At 52.1% G+C, this 19430-nt stretch overlaps 1 long non-coding RNA gene across 1 annotated transcript; it reads right to left on the bottom strand.

Moving 5' to 3' along the window:
• Positions 1-2066: 2066 nt before the first annotated feature.
• Positions 2067-15041, bottom strand: LOC139074062 (uncharacterized). The gene is made up of 6 exons (XR_011523387.1): positions 14941-15041; positions 14380-14621; positions 8534-8604; positions 6447-6560; positions 3073-3154; positions 2067-2934 (listed from the first exon to the last, which is right to left on the bottom strand). It is a non-coding gene; the product is annotated as an uncharacterized lncRNA (long non-coding RNA).
• Positions 15042-19430: the final 4389 nt, after the last annotated feature.

Genomic DNA, 19430 nt, shown 5'->3' with positions numbered 1-19430 from the left:
CCCTGTTGGCTCTAGGCATCCTTGCAGGACCTGCTGCTAAAGCCCCCACCACTGGCTGGTTTTGCCGCCCCTCTCTTGTTCGACTCCAACAGAGGGGAAGCAGCCATGGCAAAGGTCCACAGAGCAGCGTCACCAGGTGTATACACTGGTTATGAAATGGTTAAGCCTGGGCCACTGGTGGGTGGGGGGAGGGGAGGGGAATTAAGTGGAGTTGATGGCTCCCTGCACAATGGGGAGACCTTTCTAGTTGTCACTGGACTGGAAAGTTGTTCTCTTCCTGCCATAAGTCAGGGTGGTCCACACAGCCCTCCTATGGCTGGATGTGGTGCAGAGACAAAGCAGAGAGGAGCCCCCGCGGGTCGCCGGAAGCCACAGCAGGGCCTGTGGGAGAGACACTCTTCCCCACACTCGCTAAGATGGGTTAGCAAGAGCAGCCCAGAGCCTCAGAAGTACGGTGAGGGGCTCTGCAGGTGATGGGGTCTAGATGGGAAGAAACGTAGCCCAGGAGGCTGTCTGCTCTGCACTCAGTGTGACCAGCCAGGAGCAGGATGCTGAGGACGAAGAGAACTCCAGAGGCTTCGACTGGAGGGGGCCTCCCCTCGGGCTCCTTTGCCGGGCCACGGTGGTTCTTTCTGTGGCAGGGTTTGGACTTAGGACCAAAACTGCCCTCCTGGTAACTTGGAATGGTGTAACTACTAGTGTGCACATGTGCTCAGCTGTGCAGTATCATTTACAACGTGGGCCAGTCACTCTCCTGGAATCGTAGTCACCGAGTCCCCAGGCAAGGCTCATCAGCTATCCTTGACCACCCCCTTCCCTCTCTCCGCCTTCCGGCCAGTCACCAGCTCCCCTGGAGTCTGCCTAGGAAAACACACCACACAAAGATGTGCACACGCATGCACACTTAAACACAAACCCATGTACACGTATAAAGACACATAGATACATGCACACAAGTACACACATACATACACGTTTACATATACACACTGATAACACGTATACAAACACACACAAATATAGGTACACATCCGTGTTGAAACACACACATGCACATACAGACATAGATATACACACGTCCTCCCATAAGGCATATACACTAGAAACATGTGAAGTGCTGGTTAGAAATGAAGATTCCTCCACCTCACCCCACCAAGCCTGGAGGACTAGGCGGCTGAGTGAGGCATTCTGAACCCTTCTTTTTAATGCCCTAGAGCTGCTCCTGCGCCACGCAGCAAGCACGGCTTACAAACAGGCCTCTGGACAGCCTGGCATTTTCACAGTCTCCATTCCGAACCACCAGCCTTGACTCACCTTCCCGGTTTCTAAATTCCTATTCGTTTTCCCTCAACAGCTTTGTTCTACTGGAAACTGACCCTCGGCCTCACGTCTCTGGAAGTTCTGATCTTCCCTCATTCCCCCAGTTCAGACTGCAGCTCTGGCTCCAGAAGCATTGAGGTCCTGGAGAGGCACGAACTCGGAAGTGTGTGACCCCGATGTACTTACCTCACTCCCCCACGCAGGGTTTTCATCCCTTGGGAAACGTGCCAGGGTCGGTTGGCTGAGAAAAGGGATCCAGTGAACTGAAAGAGCGGTGCCGAGTCTCACCATCCCAGCCCGGGCCCCTCTCCTGGCCTGATACACAGGCTGTCATTCGCCGGGAAGCCTCTCTGGGCGTGTGAATCAGCTGGAGTCCTCAAAGTTTAGGCACCTCTCCCTCCCAGTCCCGAGGCGGAGGTTCCCACTCTTGCGTGTGCAGGATATCCCCTGGTGGCTCTGCAGGGCCCTGGCTGCGCAGGCAACAGATGGAATCTCGGCAGCTGGAGACTCAGGCGTGTGAGACGGGAACCCGGCCAGGCCCTGTGGGATCATCCCTCTTGGTGCACAGGACACCCAGCGACGGTCATCAGTGCACCAGTGTCAACTGGATCCCCAGGGGGTGGGAGCACATGGTACTGACCAGCGAGGGCCTCTCAGAGGCCAAGGCCACCTCCTTTCTCTGAGGCTCCCAGTCTGTTTTTTTAAAAATCAAGAAATATCAAAATAGGATTTCTAAAACTGTGGCATATTCTACACGTTCTTTTTATTAAGTTAGTACTTCTGATGCGTACCCATGCAAGTGATGAAATATTTTATTTCTCTGCCCAAAAGACTAAAAAGATTGATGTAGTTTCAAGTGATGCAAAATGTCAGAACCTTGCAGCAAAATCACATTAATTTTGCATTTTCGGTAAGACAATATTATCCTGATTACAGTTTAATGACAACCGTGTGTCACTGTGCTTTAGTTTCCTGTGGCTGCTGTAACAAGCCACCGCAGGTGTGGTGCCTTCAAACAGCAGAAATGTATTCTCTCTCACTCTGGAGGCCGCAAGTCTGAAATCAGTTTTCGCTGGGTGAGGCTCCAGGGGCGAGTCCCTTCCTGCCTCGTCCGGCGTCTGTCGGCTTCTAGCTCCCTGGCTGCATCACGCCAGTCTCCGCCTCTGTGGCCGCGTGGCCTTCTCCTCTTCTGCGGTAATGTCCCCCGCTGCCTCCCTCTCATAGGAGTCCTTGTGGTGGCATTTAGGGCCCACCCAGATAATCCAGAATAATCTCCCCATCTCAAAATCTTTAGCTTAATCACATTTGGGGCCAGATAAGGTAACATTTACAGGTTTTAAGGGATTAGAGCCTGATTTCTTTGGGAACTGTTATTCAACTCACCACATACTGGTAATCTATAGATTTAAATCTTTTAAAAATATTTACACCAGAACAGTGCTATGCACAGATAACGACAGGATTAGTAAACATTATTAACTCACACAGGTGCTGTGATCCAGGGGCAGAGCATCAATTCAAGGCTGTGAGAGAACACTCCTGTCCAGCCAGTGCCTCTCTGCTTCTGCGTGGACAAGCTTGCTTAGAGGGACATCCAAAAGCTCTGTGGGAGGCCTTCCGGAAACATGAGGGCTCAGTCAAATGACACTCCAGTATCCCCACCCCCCGATCACCCTGTGATGGGCCCGTGGCCTGTGTTCTGTGGGTGCCTCACCTTCCCCAGGCAGGGGATCCATGTGGGGACCTACTCACCCCCTCACTGGAGTCTCAGTGCTTCAAGCCCCGACATGTTTGTCTGAAGTCAGCCTATGTTATTCTTGCTATTCTTGTCGTGCTGAAATACACATAACATCAATTTTACCATTTTAACCATTGAAAGATTTACAAATCAGTGGCATCAAGTACATTCACAATGTTGTGCAACCAGCATCATTACCTAGGTCTAACCCCTCCCCGCACCTCCCTCCCCCAGGCCCTGGCAACCACTAGTCTGCTGTCTCTCTCTACGCATTGGCCTATTCTGGATATTTCCTATAAAAGGAATCATACGATGTTGGCCTTTTGTGTCTGGCTTCTTTCATAGCACAATGTTTTCAAGGTTCATCCATGTTGTAGCACGTATCAGTACCTCATTCCTGTTTATGCCTGGACGGTATTCTGTTGTGCATATGTAGGACATTTTGTTTATCCTCTCATCAGTTGGTGGACATGTAGGTTATTTTCTACTTGTGGCTGTTCCCAACTGGAACCTCAGAGCCCCCCTAGACCCTGCATCTGTCACTCCTGAATGGGGCAGCAGCGCTGCCTGTTGGTTCAGGAACTTCTGTGCCAAATCGAACAGGGCTTGACCTTAATCCGACGTGGAGAGAGAATGTGGCCCTGGCAAACCAGGTTCCTTGGTGAACGGCACAACTACCTGTTGGTCTGCCTTCTCTCGGGGACTGCCTCTTCCCTTCCTCCAACCCTGTGGTCCTAGTGGGACTGCCTTGCCATCCTAGAGTCCTAACTGTTACAGGGCGCCGCCACTCTTGGTGTTTCCCATGAGTGGAGGAGCCAAGTCTGCAGGGGGAGAGAACAAACCACAGGGGGAGAGAGAAGTAGAGCTGAGAGAAGAGAGTCCCACTGGGCTGCGGGTCCTGGAAGCCGCTGTGTGGGATTTCCTACAGTTTGTTGGTTGATTCCAGTAAATTCCTCTTTCTGCCTAAACTATGTCATATTGGATTTCAACCCAAAGAATCCTGACTGTGGCATCATCAGCCCTCTGCCACCACAAGGCCTGGTGTTCTCTGAAGTGGAGAAAACGGGGAGCTCCACCTCCGCCCAGACTACCACCGCCTCGATGGAGTGACTCTGTGGGATCCTAGGTGTTTTCATTGAACTTTGAACTGTCAGGATGATCTTCATAAAACAGGGCCTCAGGGGCATGCACAGCCCGGAGGTCAAGAATGCAAGAAAGTTTCCCAGTTACTTTTTGGATAGCTTGCTACCTGGTCATCAACCCTCAGCTATGGGATGCCCCCACCATCCCCCATGTCATTTAATGGGTGACAAATGGGATCCTGCAAGGGGTCACCATCCACCTGGAGGACATCTTTGGGTACTGCCCAATGTCACCTTGAAGGAGTCACTGGCCGGGCAGCATGGCCTCTGAGCCAGCCTATGCCAAGGCCTGTGTTTCCCAATGCAGACCTCCCGGGCCCTGGCGTGTCTAACCAGGGCTCCTCTGGCGTGGAACTGGGCTCTGACACTTCCAAGGTGGATTCCCCACCAGGTGCCACCATCTACGTCTGATCTGCTATCTTCTCCACCACCTCCTCGTAACAAATTGTGAAATCAGAAAGTACACGTCTTCCCTTTGGAGGTAAGAAATGCAGAATGACAAATATAGAAATCTCTTTTGTTCAGTCTTCTTTAAAACGGAACAATTTCCTTGGCCCCAAAAAAGAAGTATTGTGGTTATTAAAATAGTGTGGTTACTTCACGCTAATGAGAAAAGCTGAAGAATATTAATGAACTCATGGACTCCACAGAGCCCTGATTATCTGACTCATCAGGCAAACGTCCCAAGTACAATTAAATTAGATTCTTCTCTGGCCTTTGTCATAAGAGATTTTCTCTGAGTGTCGTCCAGCCACTCCATATAAAAAGATGAAATTTTCTTGTCATTTTTTTCCAAACAGTCTGTCTTTCCCATGTAAAAGATAAGCCTTAATATCTCTGTGCCTCAGTTTCCTCATCTGTAAAATGGGATGATAATACTTACTCCATAGGAATATTTTGAGGATTTAAGAATTATCAATCACTTAAGAACTGTGCCTGGAACTTAGAAGCAATAAAATATATTTTGTCATTATCATCACCATCACCAGCATTATAAATATTAAGCTTGTAAAACACATCTTAGACAACTGAGTGAAATCATAAAACACGGGTGGTACAGGATGCAATGATGGTTCAGGAATTACGTCTATCGCCGATCACTTCAGGCGTAAACAAGCTCAGCAAACTCGCTAGATTCCTGCCCTTCTTTGTTTTTTCCATCTAACCCAGATTCCTTTGTTTCACATACTAAGAAAGACCCAGCAGAGAAGTAATTCAGGCTGCTATTCTTCTCTGCAGATACCGTTTTAGAATAAAGGTGCTTCTGGCTGTTTCTGAATTTTAATGAAAGCAAAGCTTTATTTCTTCCACTCAGACTCTGCCCCAGGCTACAGCCCTTCTCCTGGCTCTGGTGATTGCCAAGCCAGACCCATCAGAACCTCCCTGAGGCTTCTCTGCCAAGGCTGTCACCTCTAGGTGATGGGGCTGGAGGACACAGCCTGGAGCTGCTGAAGGCATGGAAGCGGGGGCGTCGCCTCCCTGACTCCAGCTTCCGAGGTCTTCAGAGACACCCCCGTTGCTGCCACTCTCTGGGGCTTTCCTCAGTGTCTTTCCAATAGAGCCCCCTTGTTTTGTTTTAACTGATTTGAGTGGCCCTTGTGTCAAAGATACCCAACATTTCTAGGCTTCCCCAGAGACGAGAGAGCCTTCAGCATCATTTTCGAGCCCCTGCCACCGCAGCAGCCAGCCTCCTCAAGAAGGAGGGATGTCCAGCCTTAAGTGGCAGCCACAGGCCGCCAGCAGCTGAGAAACCCATTCCTGTCTGCCCTCCTTGGTGTTCTCTGAGCCAGCCTCGCCTAGGGTGGTGTCTTTTGTGCATTGGCAGGGACGTAAGATCACAACAGGCTTCAAACACAGGGGTACCACCTCTTTGGAGAAAGGTGGTCCTAGCTGAGGTCAACATCCCAGGTAGGAGCAAGTAGGCCAGCTTCAAGGGTGGACAAAGCACTTTACAGGGACCTAGCTCCCCAAGATGGGACATCAGGCCACCACAGCCTGGTCATCTGAGGAAAGTGACTTGGTTTGTGCCTAGCGAAATGGGCACTGTTCTCCAAGAAGTTCAGGTTCCACGTCTGATACAGGCCGGGAGCTGAAACTGCTGAACAGGTGTCAGACTAACTGGAGACGGCAGCTGAGAGATCCTGTGGCCTGCAAGCTTTGTGGTTCTCTGTATTATCAGGGTAAGTTAATGCTGCAACAAGTCCAAGAATAATAATGGCATAAACACAGTTGAGTTTATTTCTCACTCATATTGACAGTCCCCGGCAGGTCCAGTTCTGGCAGGTGGGGGTGGAGCTCTTGGCCACACAGTTCTTCAAATGCAGACTCTGTCATCTTCAACACATGGCTTCTGAGACCTCCTTGGTGTTGACATCCAGTAACGAAAGGGGAGAGGGCACAAAGGACCAGGAAAGTGAGCGAGCCTTTTATGGTTACAGCAGGCCTAGAAAAATGGTCACATCTCGTGGGCTGAGACTCATGGCCACATCTAACTGCAAGGGAAGCTGACAATGCAGTCTAGCTACGTGCCCAGAATAAAGAGGACACCAGTTTGGAGAGCAGCTAGCAATCCTTGTCACACCGTCCAACTGTGGCGGTCACGGATGTGAGGGTCACCTGTGTGCAGTGTCCATGCTTCTGAATTCCAGAGCCAGCCTGGCAGCCTACACGGCGGTGGCTCTGGGAGCACCAGACTATAATTTCCACAGGTTGTACCACCACCATCCCAGCCTTCAGGGAAGGCTGCCTCCTCAGTGCTTACTCATCAGAGGGCAATTCTGAATCGCCCTCCCCAATTCTGGATGCTCCAATCTTCACATAGCTCCAGGTCTACCACTTGGGACCCTTGACCCTGACCGAGGACTGACAGCCCCTGTAGGGTAGCGTGGCCAAAGATTTTCAGATAAGCCCCCCACCCACACTCCACTGCCTCCATGGATATCCCAGGACCCTGACAGCCGTGGCCCCTCGTGAAGATGGCACCTTCCACCAACTCTGCCAACTCCGGCCACTGCCGCTCGCTCGGCAGAAGCTTTCTCTCCATGAATGATCCAGCCACCTGAAGTCCCAGTTCCTATGCCGATAGGACAAGCATTGTCACCCAACAACCACTCACTACCCAACAACCAGTGACCAAAGAGAGCTTCTCAGCACATCCTTTAGGAGTCGGGGCAACAGTGGGATGCAGCTTGGGCTACAGGCAGTCCTGACTTCAAACCCCTTCTCTGCCACTCACTAGCAGGGTTTCTTTGCTCAAGTCGCTCACCTCTGCGAACCTCAGCAAAATGGGAGGAGTAATATCCCAGGGGGGATTCGGAGAGACCCGTGAGATCGGGCACACAAAGCTGGAGCACAGTGCTGGGCGCGCAGTGGGCCATCAGTGGTGGTGGCCGTTATACCAGGGGACTCTTTGCTGCTACAGTATGGCACCTTAGAACGTGGAGGCAACTGTCCACGCGGGCCTCTGCCCACAGCGAACAGTCGCCAAGCAGCCGCGGCTCCTGCCCAGCCAGAGACACGGCTGAGGGCCCTACCCGCAGCCCTCCTCCCCCTCTCCCTTCCCCTTCTGCACTGCACTCCTAAAGACACGGGCTCAGGCTTCTCCCTTCTCGCTGCATCTCCCCAGATGAACACACCCCCTCCCAAGGGGTAGATGGCCACCGACATGCCCTGACTCCCACATCATTCCCAGTGCCCAGCAGCCTGCCTGCTGCAGCCGGGATGGTTGAATTCATGGACTGAACCAAGGCTTTATGCTGCTTAAGACCCATCAAGGCCCTGCCATTGCTTAGAGGATTCAACACAGACTCCTGGGCCCAAGACTCTGTGCCATCAGGCCCTGCCTGCCTCCTCCGCCCTGTCCTCAGCCCTGCCCCTCACCTTGGCTCTTCCAGCCCTGCCAAGTGATTGGCATCCTTGAAGGGCCCCAGATTTCCCAGGTCTCCATTCTTCTAACTTGCAGAAGAACCCCACTCACCCCTCAATGTCATCCCAGATGACAGCTCCCTGCCTCTCCTCCCACGGGCCCTCCCTCCTGTGAATGTTTTTATCCAGAGCATTTCTCCTTGTTGTCACTTTGCTTTTGTCCCCATCCAGACTGCATCTGGTATATGATAATGGTGGTGAATTAATGATCAAGCCTAACTGGGCCCTGAGGTGGCCCTGAGGAGACCCAGTGCCTGTCTTAGGTCCTCCTGCTAGAACCCGCCTGGAGCTGAAGGGGCTGCGCCCTCCTTCCCCACCCTGCTCCCCCGCAGCCTCCCCAGGGCAAGCCAGACTGGCTAGGGACTGTTGGTCAGGAAGCTCAGGCCACAAACCATGGCTCCCTCCTTACCTTCTTCTCTCAAAAGCAGAGCACCAGAGCCACCTCCTTCCGCACGTTCCTGGGATGGAATTCAGCAGCCCCTGCCACCAAGACATCCTTGCTGAGGTTGGGGGAAATTACAGGCTGGTGAGCAGCAAGCCCAGCACTCTAAGCTGCATGCTGTGCATTACCAGCACATTCTCACTCACAACATCGTCCTGGAGGGGAGTCATGCCCAGTCCTGGGCTGTGAAAGCACCCACAGTTCCCTGCTTGGCCAGGTCTGCAGTTGCCGGGGGCTCTGGGGAGGACGCCACAGTCCAGAGGGTGTTCAGGGTGGGTGTTGTTAGGGAAAAGCAAATTCGCTCACAGCATGTATGGGGTGAACTGTGTTCCCCAAAAAGATACATTGGAGTCCTGACTCTTCGTACTTCGGAATGCATGCATTGCTCTGAGGAGAGCGTCCTTAGCTTTTGTCTGGTTCTGAGGGGTCCACTACACCAGAAGTCAAGACCTCTGGGTCAATCCCCTTGCTCAGAGCGCCGGGCACACTGCCCGCTTTGGGCTGAGCATCTTTCCTGGGTTTCCACTCACCTTACGTCTTGCTCTGAGTTGCATTACCGTGTGGTACTGTGGTGGCCCGTCTTCCATGCCCTTGGAGGAAAGGGACTCACTCGGGTGCATCCTTGTACCCCCTGCCTGACCCAGGGTCGTTTGTGAAATAGGGTCCTAGCATTCCTTCTCTACCCACCCCTCTACCCTCACTCTCCTCCTAACTCCTTCTCAGCCCCCTTTGCTGCCAACTCCCCTTCACCCACCTTTTAAGCGTTGGTGTTCCCCGGGTCCCACCTGGGTCTCTTTCCACCTCACGCCACCCCTCTCCCAGCTCTGGTCCCTCTGCTCCCACAGCTTCTATTCCACTTTAGTGAAGGTGACACCAGCTGCTCTGATATGCAAACCCAAGGTTTCAGTGGCTTAATGTAATAGTGTCTTTCTTCATATAAAATCCAACTGGTGTTCCACAAAGTCCTCAAGGGATGAGCCCCTGCCATCTGTAACTGGCTTCCACAATGGCCTGGGGCATCTGCATCCAGCCAGCAGCCTGACGGCGTGAGAACATGGAGACTCGTGAGGGAGGTGTTACAGGTTTTTGTGGTAGACACTACATCACTTTCACTCACCCTCCATTGGCCAGAACTCCGCCTGTCTTAGTCCATTCGGGCAGCTGTAAGGGAATGCTATAGACTGAGTGGCTTATAAACAGCAGACATTTATTTCTCACAGTTCTGGAGTCTGGCAAGTCCAAGATCAAGGCACCGGCAGATTCAGTGTCTGGTGAGAGCCCACTTCCTGGTTCACAGACAGCTCTTCTCACTGTGTCCTCACATGACGGAAGGAGCGAGGGAGCTCTCTGGGGTCCCTTTTACAAGGGCACTAATCCCACTCACGAGGACTCCACCCTCATGACCTAGCCACCTCCCTAAGGTCCCACCTCCTGATACCATCCCATTGGGGGCTAGGATCTTCACATACGAATTTTGAAGGGACACTAACATTCAGTCCATAACACCACCTGTGGCCACATCCAACTGCAAGGCAGGCAGGAGACATGGTCTAATGGTACACCCGGCAGCAGATGGGTCAGGGCGGGTAAGCAGCTGACTAGTCCCTGACACAGGCTGTCCATCTGGTCACTGGAGAGCCATTTCACTCTTCCCCTCACACATGGCACACACTCATCGCTCCCCAAAGAGACAGCCAAGTCCTGTGCCCTCACTGTCTCCTGAGACCTCCGCCACAGGCTGGGGACCTCCAGGAGAGGCACGGTTCTCTCTCCAGGTCCCATGTGGTTCCTTGTGATCTGGAAACCAATGCACTGTAAGAACAAGTTATCTGTGTCCTTCCCTCCCCCTGCCCCCACCACACACACACACACACACACACACTCGCTATTCAGTGTTAGGACTCAGACAGCATAACCACAATACCATATCCCAATCAGAAGAAGAACGGAAGATGCAAAGCAGACTCTGACCCCAGCAATTGTGAAATCTTGCTGGGCAGCTGGGAAAGCCCCTGCCGGGGGTTCTGCTCTTGGGGGAATGCCCCGTCCTGTCCTCTGTGGCTGCCGGCTCAGGGGTTCCTCTCGCCATTTTGATCCAAGGCCTCATTTGAAGCATATATTGGGCATACACCCTCCTCGGGCGCTGCTAATCTTTTGCTGTCTACAGCTCCCGCTGGTAGAAGTTTTGAGGCCTGAAGTGGTTTTAAGGCCCAAAGGGTCAAAGCCTTTTTTTTTTTAGTTCAGGCTTCTGGCTTTATCTGACAACACAGTTCCCTCAAAACCTAAAAAGGCTCCTCATCTCTTTCCTTCCAGTCAGTTTCAGGTGCCAGTGACCACATGCAAAATTCATTTTGAGACATAGTTCTCCAGACTGATTGTTTTGCTTGCAGCCCTCAGGCCGTTCTCTCTCTCCCTGTACTGATGGGGATCTTGAGGCGGGATCCTGAGGCTGGGCCCGGGAGCGGAACGCTGGCTCACTCTGACCTGGCACAAGGCTCAGGCCTACTGGCCTCTGCCGCTTGAAAGGCTTGTTAAATGTGATTTCCCTCTGTTTGGCGTCTAGAAGCAGTCAATTTTCCCAACCAGAGCCCCAAACTTCTGGAATCTTTCTATTTCATTTTAGTTTTGCTTGCAAATCAGCCAATTCTTGTCTGGACTCATCATATTCTTCTAATACTTTGCTAACTGCTGCCTGTAACAACCGAGGCTCGTTATGACAATCTGTTTTACAACCTCTTCCCGAGGAGTGACAGGCTCAGAGGACAGCTGGCCTGCTGGTCTCAGGCAACTGTTCTACTAAATGTGTCACCCTTACAGAGCACGGGCCTCCATATTTCCAGACCTCGACAATGGTTTCCTCCTCACCTGCCCCCCAGCTACGAACCAATGCCAAACATTGTCGATTTTCATTATGGTAACACCCCACTCCTAGGACCAATTTCTGTCTTAGTTAAAGGAATACTAACCTGTATAAGAGATAAACCTGCAAATTTCATTTGCTAAACACACTAAAAGTTTATTTTTTACTTCCTGTGAGGGATTAGGGATCTCTGCTCCTCACAGTCCTGCATGAGTCAGACAGATTGAGGCTTAGCCTTTTTCAATACATGGTGTCAGAGCCGGCCCGTGGTGCAGCGGTTAAGTGCGCACGTTCCGCTTTGGTGGCCCGGGGTTTGCCAGTTCGGATCCCGGGTGCGGACATGGCAATGCTTGGCACGCCATGCTGTGGCAGGCATCCCACATATAAAGTAGAGGAAGATGGGCATGGATGTTAGCTCAGGGCCAGTCTTCCTCAGCAAAAAGAGGAGGAGTGGCAGCAGTCAGCTCAGGGCTAATCTTCCTCAAAAAAACAAAAACAAAAACAGAATCAATACACGGCTTCTCAGAACCTGAAACCTGGACATCAGAAACCAGCCATCAAGTAGAAAAGAGCAGAGCAGATCAGGGTTTGGCCTGTTTCATAGACAAAGGTTTCTTGGGACACATCAGACCCGTTTGTTTACATATTGCTATGGCTGTCCTCATGCGACAATGGAAGAGTAGGTTAGTTGCAGGAGAGAGTATATGACTCACAAAGCCCAAACGAGTGACTATCTGGCCCTTTACATAAAAAGTCTGCCAACCCTGCTGTGGGGGATCAAGGGCTGAGGGTAGATGGGCCAGGCCTGGAAGTGCCATCACATTCCATCGGCCAGAACTCAGCCACGTGGCCACACCACTGTAAGGGAGGCTGGGAAGTGTGTCCTCAGTGTGTCCCCGGAAGGCAAGGAAACAGGCAGAGCTGTCATTTGGCCAGTCTCTGCCACAAACACCCTGCAGGCCCTGGTGGCTTCTGACTCAGCGTTCTCTCCTAAACTCCAGATCCATATTTATAGCAACGTGCCAGACTTCTTCCACTTCACGTCCTCAAACTGAACTTGATCCCTTTTCCTCCAAATCTGTTTCTCCTTCTGTGGTTTGTAATTCAGCTCACAGTTCATCATTCACTCAGCCGCCCCCACTAGAAACTCCAGGATTTGCCCATGACCTTCCTCATCCTCAGCCTTGAGACCCACGCTCTCCACGGGCCTTTGAACTTATGTTTCCCAAATCTTCCCGCGACTTCTCTGTACCCTGCCGCGGCTCTGGTATTAGCCTCCTAACCTGTTGCCATGACTTCCAACCACCCCCAAAGCTTGCATGCAATTGTCTGAGGCAGCTTCTTCAAAATCTAGTCGGCCTAAACCGCTCCCCTGGATGAATTTCTTGCTGTCCCCAAGGACATAGACACATCACCTGAGGTTACCCATCTGCAATGACACAACTGAGATGGGAACTTTAGTTTATGAGCCTTCAAAGACCCATTGCTCCACTCCCCCATTCTTTGCAGGATAAAGCTCCAGGAAGCACAAAGAAAATTCTTTGCATAGCAGAAACTCTTGAACCAGGACAAAGTAAGCAGCTTCCTTTCCACACACTCCGAGAAGAATTTGCCGTGGGCCGAGCGGCTTCACTCTGTGGGAACATGGCCATGCTCCTCTCCTGGCTTCCCTGGCCCCTTACCTCTCCACTTCCACCTGTTCTGTCCAAGATTCCTCATGCCCAGAGCTTGATAACCAGGACAGCCTCACAGAGGCAGCCCGCCTCAGGAGCCCACCTCTAGGACAAAGCCCTTCCCGAGACCCCTCAGGGTCACTGGAGGTCCACTCCTCTTCCCAACCCTCCTCATGACACAGCAGCCACTTTGGGGGACAAAAAGAAGCCAAACTGGACCAGGGTCCTCCTGGGAGTCTGGGTTTGGTCCTTGGGGCTGCCTGGGTGACCATCCTGCCCAACTGTGAGTCCTCTGGTCACTCTGCATCACCCTCCAGTGTTTCCTTGTAACACCCATCCTTCTGTGACATAGTCTTATTTTTATATGTGTTTGCGTACTCATTGTCTATCTCCCCCACGGGAAAGTAAGGTACCAAGTTAGAGTGGCAACATTGTTTCTCTTCTCTGCTGTTTCCCCAGAATCTGGAAAAGTGTCTGACTTATCCTTCGTGCTCAATAAATTTTTGCGGAATGAATGAACTGACTAGTGACCCTCTGATGGCCTCTTGCTTCCCCCACTCAGTGGACAGTGGGGCTCCCCAAGCCCCCATGCCTCCCTCAGACGCCAGTCACTCTGTCCAGGTCCCAAAGACTCTCTCCTCCCAGAGGACTTTTTATGTCTAAAACTGAGCCCCTACCCTAGCCAGCACTCCCATCTAAGCAAATAGCAACTCCAATGACCCACTTGTTCAGACCAAAGTGCCAGCCCGCCCAGACTCCCGCCTCGCTTCCCTCCAGTGCTTTGGCAGATCCTGTTGGGTTCACTTCCAGCTATATCCTGACTCCGACCACCTGCCATGGCCCCCATCACTGCCACTGACTCTCTCCTTGACTGCAACAAGCTCCTAATGGGGTCCCCCGCTCCCCGGGGGGCCTTCTGAAACTATGACTCGGATTGCCTCACTCTCTGCTCACCATCCTCCAAAAGCTCCCTTCACACGCGGAGTAGAATCAGAGTCGTCACCAGACCCACAAAGCCCCACGTGGCTGGCCCTGCTTATCTCCATCACCTCACTGCCTTCCTGTCTCTGCTTCACACACTCTGTTCCAGCCACCGGCTGCTCACTGTTCCTCAAGCACACCAAGCAGATCCGGCCCCAGAGCTCAGTACCTGCCGTTGCCCTGACCTGCAGCCTTCCTCCCACGTATCCACATGACTCCCTCTCGCTTCTTCAGGTCTCGGCTCAAACATTTCATCAGAAGGACTTCCCTGACCACTCGATGGAGGACAGAGTCCTTACCTGCTTCCCGTTTCTTCGTGGCACTTTCCGGACTTCCCAGTGCCCTTCACGGCCCTTTGTTTCTCTGTTTATTGGGTGTCATTGCCTCAAAAGTGTAAGCTCCCATGGGGCTGGCCCCGTGGCGGAGTGGTTAAGTCGCACACTCTGCTGCAGGCGGCCCAGTGTTTCGTTGGTTCGAATCCTGGGCGTGGACATGGCACTGCTCATCAAACCGCGCTGAGGCAGCATCCCACGTGCCACAACTAGAAGGACACACAACGAAGAATATACAACTATGTACTGGGGGGCTTTGAGGAGAAAAAGGAAAAAAATAAAATCTTTTAAAAAGAAAAAATGTAAGCTCCCAAAGGGCAGGGACTTTGTCACTTTATGTGCTGCTGTGTCCCCATGTCTAGAACAGGGTCTGCCATGTTGCAAATGCTCAATAAATATTGGTCGGACGAAGATAGAATGACGACTGCAGGAGTGACCCTTGAAGGAAGCAGGGCCCTGGGCCAGGGAGAGGTGGGATGGAGCTCAGGTCCAGGGGTCTCGGTCAGCGCACAGGGCCCCAGTCCTCACCCCTCCCTGCCTCCTCAGCCTGTGCCATCCAGGGTCGTCGTGCCCACCTCCTGGGACTCTGGGCTCAGCCAGCCACTCACTTTAGCCGGGAGGATGTTAGCAGAGGAGACACAGCAGAGGGCGGTGCCTTTCCGCCTGCTCCGGCCCTCTGCTTCACTATGAGAACATGCCCGGGCAAGCCTGCTGGATGATGGGAGACCCAGGATATGTGGGGGAGAACACTCTGGACCGAGGGAACAGCAAGGCCCAAAGGCAGGAGCTTGCCTGGAGGGCTTGAGAGAGAGCAAAAGGCCAGCATGGTGGCAGCCCAGTGAGGGAGGGGACAGTTGCAAGGAGGCCATAGGCGTCAGACCACAGAGGGCTTCGTAGACCGTGGTAAGACGTGGGCTTGCACTCAGTGAGATGAGAAGCAGAGGCGGGCCGTGGTCTGACCACGCATGGAAAAGATGGCCTTGGTGCTGGTGGGAACAGAGACAGCACCTGGGCAGAGGCAGGGGCTCCGGGGGCCAGGGAATGTTGAGGTGATGAAACCAGGTGACCACCAGCCAACTGGCCTTGAGGTTCCCAGCCAGAGACTCCCAGCTCTCACCCTTCCAGGTGCACAGCCTTTTCCAGCCGCACAGTTCCCCTCAAAAACATTCAATTCCTTCCTGCCTCAGGCCCCTGGCACTGGCCGCTCCCTCCTTCTCCTTGTTCTCTGTCTGGCTAAGGCCTTGTCGTCAGGGTCATGACTTGAAAGCACTTCACAGAGCCCTTCTTCGCGACCCCATGCCCCACCCTCTAGCTCAGCTTCTCTGTTCGTCTCTCCTCCGCCCTAGCTTCCCCTGCAGAGCTCACTGGAATAACATCCACAATCCTGTGTTTACAGGTTCCTGTCTGTCTCAATGGGTTACGGAGAGCCAGGCCCCTTTCTAGCCAAGCTCCAGAGACAGGTGCCTGGGTTCAAGTCCCTGTTCATTTAGATCCGTATGAATTTGGGAAGGCTACTAAACCACCAGCCTCACTTTCCTCCTTGGAAAAATGGCAGTAACTTCAAGGACAAGACCCACTGAGATGCTGGAATTAAAGCACCGAGCTCAGAGCCTCACACTGTTCCACAAGGGTTAGCTATTACACCAGCCATGGAAAGAAGACCAGTGTAAGGATCCTCTGGAAGCACTTGGTCTGTTTACGTGACTGCACCGTGTTTGGCAAGCTCTCCGAGTGGCATAAACAAGCTGCACTCCAGGTGTCAGACTGCCCAGATGAGGCAGGTTTGAAACTGCCTCTTGGCAAATGCACATTCTGGGAAATAAGGAAGATGTATGGCATTTGTTGTTTCTGGTTGCTTAGCATCCAAACACCCATGGGGGGGGGGGGGGTCAAATCCCTGCAGGGGCAGGAGGCAGGGCTCCCCTATGGAAGCCCAGTGGGGCCAGACTCTCTCTCCCAGAGGCCCGCAGAGAGAGCTTGGGCACTCAGCTTGGGCTCATCCTCCCTACGACTGTAACAGTGACTGAGGGTCACACACAAGCTGGGACCATTGAGACGTCACTCCTCCGGTGTCAGGGGCCCAGTAGCCCGCACCAAGGGGCAGCCATGGCTGTGATGTCAGCAGGCCCATCCTCACGGGTCCCTGCCTGTGGTGCTGCCTTCCAGCCTTCTGGGTTGCTGCCCAGTTGGTACTCCTGGTTCTCCAGCCTACCCTGTGATTCTGTGGGCCACCCGTCATTCTTCCAGAAAATTCTTTTCAAGCTGTAGTTCACTAGGGTTGTTTTCTGTTGTTTGCAACCAGGAACTCTGACTCCTCTACCCTCCCAAAAGGGGCTGAGCACTAACCCTCAGGAAACCAAGCTGTCGCCCTCAGCTCCACCCCACACACCACCAGGAGCACAAAACTCCCCAGGGTGCTATGGCCGTGAGTCAGCCTGTACTCAGAGCACCCAGAAAACAGGGTGAAAAGGTGTGGCAGGCTGATATTTGCAAACACCAACCTCGCTTCTTTCCGAGTACGTCATACCACCCGCCCCAACGCAGAGGGCAGCAAGGGCGGCTCCAGGGCAGGGCTGTTCCAGATGAAATGGAGAGAAGCTAAAGGAGCTAGGTCTCGAATATTGAGCTTCAAAGCTGAGCTCCTTGCCTCAGTAAAAATACTACCCATCCCAGAGCATTCTCTTCCCACCACTCCCTCCCATTCTCCAGGCCGGAGCAGGGGTGCCACAGAGCTCAGGGAGGAGAGGAGCCTACCTCCTGGGTGGGGGGCCTGGAGGTGCCACTCTCTCAGGACACCCTACATGTTTTTATAGGTAAGCAGATGTGGTGGTGTGGCTCGTCTGGACAGAGAGGGCCTGATGCTGCCCCCTCCCCCAGGTTCCACAGGAGTGGCTGAGACAGGGTTCTGGGGCCAGAAGAGGCTAGGGTCAGGATGATACAGTGACAAAGGAGGCTGGAGGGACCATGGGCCCTCTTGGTGAATGCGGGCAGGGGTGGATGCCGGCATGGACAGACACCAGCAAGTGACGGCCAGTGGAGCCAGGGGCCATCTTTACAGATGCCAGCAGAGAAAATGAGAATGACCAAGATCAGAAGCCCTCTCCCTACTGACAGCACTAGCTGGAACCCCAGGGAGAGGAGGCAAAAACAGAATTGACTGAGGAAACCCTGAATTCTTTAAGAAAACGTTTCTACATCATGCAACATGGGAAATTGAAATGGAAATTAGAGTCAGTTATGGAAAACAAAGATGTTCACATATCTGATTTTGTGTCCTGCAAAGTTTGTACCTGCTACAAAGTATCCCACCCCAAAGAAGCCCACCACGGTCTTTACCCAAGAGAACAAAGGGTAGGCAGGTCTGCTCGTGGCCTGGAGAGCTTTAGGGAGAGTTGTGGAGAGAGACATTAGTAGGAGTTTGAAGCCTTGGTAAAGTGGCTTGCTTTCATTAGGCACCGGCTGTGTACCAGGCACCATGCTAAACACTATATACTAATTTGGGAAATTATTCCCATTCTACAGATGAGGAAACTGAGGCACAGAGGCATTGAAAGGGAGTGCCAGGACACACTGGGCTGATCTCCCACAGGACGGCTTTAGTCGCAGTGGCTGCACAGATGAGTTCCTTGGATAACCGAGAATGCTGCTCTGGGGCTTTAAATCCGAAGGTGGTGTTGGGAGAGACGGACTACCGGGAGGGAGGAGGTTTATCACAGCGCAGGTTCTTGGAGGGAACTCAGGAAGGAGCAGGGCGGCCCCTGGTGGACATGAGGAGAATGGCAGCTCGAAGGCTCTGCCCGCTCCGCCAATGGCCTTGAATGAGAGGAGGGGGAAGGGGCGGGCGCGGCTCAGAGGCGGGGCTGGCAGAGGTCGCAGGTTGAGATGTGGGGTCTGGACTCAGGAGCTCAGCCCTGAGACTGCAGTGGCTACTCCAGGGGGGCCCGGTCTGCGGAGGGGCATTCTGTGAGGACAGAGAGGAGGAAGGCAATGGCCCTTCGCTGAGCGCTGACCATATGCTTAGAAGAGACACCTGAAAAGAATGGTATCCACTTTAAAAATGGGCAAAGATACACAAGCACAGGCAAACCAAAAGGAAAACGAGGTCATGAGCTGAAGATCAAAGCCGAGTTCAACTCAGAAAGAATTACATGGAACAAAGCAGATCTCTTTATAATGCTGAGGGGGACAAGACCCCAGAAGACAAAATGTGCACCAAATAACATAATATAAAAACCTGTACATCACGAAAGTGAAAAGACAACCCATAGAATGGGAGAAGATATTTACAAATCATGTATCTGATAAGAGACTTGTATCAAAACACGTCAAAAAATCTCTTACAACTCAACAATAAAAAGACAACCCAATTTAAAAATGAGCGAAGGATTTTAATAAACATTTCTCCAAAGAAGATACACAAATGGCCAATAAGCACATGAAAAGATGCCCAATATCATTAGTCATTAGGGAAATTCAAAACCACGATGAGATACCACTTCACACCTACGAGGATGGCTAAAATTAAAAAACAGGTCCTAACAAGTATGGACAAGGCTGTGGATAAATCGGAACCCTTTGACCTTGTTAGTGGGATTGTAAAACGCTGCAGCCGCTCTGGAGAACAGTTTGACGATAACTCAGATGTTAAACATATAGTTATCCTATGACCTGGCAATTCCACTCCTATACACACTTAAGAGAAATTAGAAAAACATATGTCCACAAAGAAACTTGTACAAGAATGTTCATGGCAGCATTATTCATAACAGCCAAACCGTGCAAACGACCCAAATGTCCATCAACTGATGAATGGATAAATAAAATGCAGCAGACTCGTGCAATGGAATATTATTCAGCAATAAAAAGGAATGTAGTATAATACAGGCTACAACATGGATGAACCTTGAAAACATGCTAAGCGAAAGGAACCAGACACAAAAGGCCACGTATTGCATGACTCCATTGATAAGAAATGTCCAGAATAGGCAAATCCATAGAGACAGAAAGTATATTAGTGG

Source organism: Equus przewalskii, chromosome 10 (genome assembly GCF_037783145.1).
Source record: "Equus przewalskii isolate Varuska chromosome 10, EquPr2, whole genome shotgun sequence".
Taxonomy (NCBI): Eukaryota; Metazoa; Chordata; class Mammalia; order Perissodactyla; family Equidae; genus Equus; species Equus przewalskii.
The sequence above is the reverse complement of the archived record's forward strand: the minus strand, read 5'-3'. Positions and strand labels throughout refer to the sequence as shown.